The 2,513-nt window shown below is 46.3% G+C and overlaps 1 pseudogene; it reads right to left on the reverse strand.

Annotated features, from left to right (window-relative positions):
• Positions 1-1,940: 1,940 nt before the first annotated feature.
• On the reverse strand, positions 1,941-2,058 carry LOC126483026 (5S ribosomal RNA; annotated as a pseudogene).
• Between the last annotated feature and the right edge of the window lie 455 nt (positions 2,059-2,513).

Consider the following 2,513-nt stretch of genomic DNA (forward strand, 5'->3'; position numbering starts at 1 on the left):
CGACAGGTCTCAAACATACTACGTGTCAGGTGTTATCCAATCTTTTCACTGGTATTCATGGATCTGTCGTAGTGAATGGTCAATTTACTCCAAAGGTCACCGTCCAACGGGGCTTACCGCGGGGAAGCCCCCTCTCCATGTCGCTTTTTGTCTTATTCTCAGAACTTCTGCTTCACCTTATTGCTGGTCGGTTATGCGGCTGAAAGACATTAGGAGAAAACATCTCGGCACGAGATACGTGGATGATGTTCTATTGCTACGTCTTATCAGTGACATATTCTTGGTCAAGGACATACTGGATTCTTTTTGTTCTCTCTCTGGGACCCGCATTAATGAACGGAAATGCACCCTATTACCATTGCAGGGTTTTCAACACGCATATCACATCATGGACAACGGTGGTTGTCGCCACGAATTGTTGGGAATTACCGTGGATCGCTGCCCGATGAAAACGGCTGCACTCAGTTGGCAGGTGGTGACGAATCGAATTCAAGGAGGAATTCATTAACGCGGACGCCGTTGCCTCCGTCTTCTTCAGAGTGTCGATTTTAGATTCCTACATTTTCAGCAAAGTATGTTATGTTGAACAAATGTGTCTCCTCCCAGCGATAATGGCGTGCAAATTGATGCAGTTGTCCGGTCGTTTCCTTTGGGAAAGTCAAATTTTTCAACTTTAGTAAGAAGTAGTTGCGAGTCCCCGTTCCTTTGGAGGGCTGATACTTCCTAATATCAAAGTGAAGGCTTCAGTATTGTTTATACCGCGTAACGTTTTAATATGCACTCGAGCTACTCATTCTATTACATCTCGCATATTTATGTGTCTTCGACCGGGCAGTCCGACTCCCCCTGGCAATAATGTTTCCGGGGAGCCGACATTTTATCGGTACCATCAGATATTTCCTTTCTCCTAGAGGAATACAATCATCCCCCTCCCCAGATGTAACGTCCGCACCTTTGATATCCTGGAAAGGAGTGAAGTTTCACGTTAGTCTTCATATCCTCCAGATGGAAGTCACATAATCGTGGTACAGGTTCATTCACAATATGATCCCGAGCAACGAATGCCTCCATCGAATCGGTCTTAGACCGACTGGTCTTTGCGACACATGTCATCAAACTGATACATTAGCGCAAAGGCTTGTCTCTTGCGGACGAGAATACTGTCAGTGGATTCACGGACAACTGGCTTTCCTCACCCGATCAGTTGAAGTTGCTTTCTCGGGTAAACCCATTCAGTGTCCGGGCGCTTCCGTCTTCTCTAGGACGGAGACTAATTCAATCATATCGCTCCTCGGACACTAAGTCCAATATGTGACAACGATCCCGACCCACGCATTTTTCGCCAACATGTTGTGAACGCTCATTGGAAGTGGCAGAGGAGCCGGCCGGAGTAGCCGTGCGGTTCTAGGCGATGCAGTCTGGAGCCGAGCGACCGCTACGGTCGCAGGTTCGAATCCTGCCTCGGGCATGGATGTGTGTGCTGTCCTTAGGTTAGTTAGGTTTAAGTAGTTCTAAGTTCCAGGCGACTGATGACCTCAGAAGTTAAGTCGCATAGTGCTCAGAGCCAAGTGGCAGAGGCTTTCACTTTATCGTGTTTTATTTTCGAATATGTAACACCTTGTATTCAGTCGTCAAGAAATTGTATAATATTTTTTCCCTTGTTTGGAATCTTCCATCATTGAGTTGTTCCTAGAGAAAAATTTTGTTTTCCTTGATTCCCGGAATAGTGATCTATCAGTTTCCTTTTCATAAAGCACTCCGTCTTCAGGCCACGAGTGGCCTACCGGTACCATTCGACCGCCGTGTCATTCTCAGTGGAGGATGCAAATAGGAGGGTCAGCACACCGCTCTCCCGGTCGTTATGATGGTATTCTTGACCGCTACTAATCGGTCGAGTAGCTCCTCAATTGGCATAACGAGGCTGAGTGCACCCCAAAAAATGGCAACAGTCCATGGCGGCCTGGATGGTCACCCATCCAAGTGCCGGCCACGCCCGACAGCGCTTAACTGCGGTGATCTCACGGGAACCGGTGTACCCACTGCGGCAAGACCGTTGCCCAGTTTCTTTTTCACAGAAAATAAAAACAAAAATCAAGAAAAATTAACAAAAGAACATGAAAAAAAAACCTTGTACTCTCTCCACGTGAGAGACCAGAACAGTTACAGGTGGGGGGCAGCCATCGCGGACAGGCGTTGGGTTTCGACCCCAGTCCACCTTGTCTCCACCCAGCCTGAAGGTGACTGTGTCCACTGTTTCCTCTAATAATATTTTTTAAAAAAATGAAACGAGGCAAAGTCGTTCGGAACGCATATGGAGACTCGCCGATGTTCGAGACCCTTTCGTGCCAAACTTTTTTCAGTTAAAGCATAAAATTATATCCAGTTTACATCTCCACAATACGGTACATTGTGTATTTCTTTCTGTTAGTGTTATCTTTCTTTAAACATTAAGACATAACATGAACTTCTTAAAGACGTAAACGACCATTGTGTTTCGTCCATGACACAAAGCC

Source organism: Schistocerca serialis, chromosome 5, assembly GCF_023864345.2.
Source record: "Schistocerca serialis cubense isolate TAMUIC-IGC-003099 chromosome 5, iqSchSeri2.2, whole genome shotgun sequence".
Classification (NCBI taxonomy): Eukaryota; Metazoa; Arthropoda; class Insecta; order Orthoptera; family Acrididae; genus Schistocerca; species Schistocerca serialis.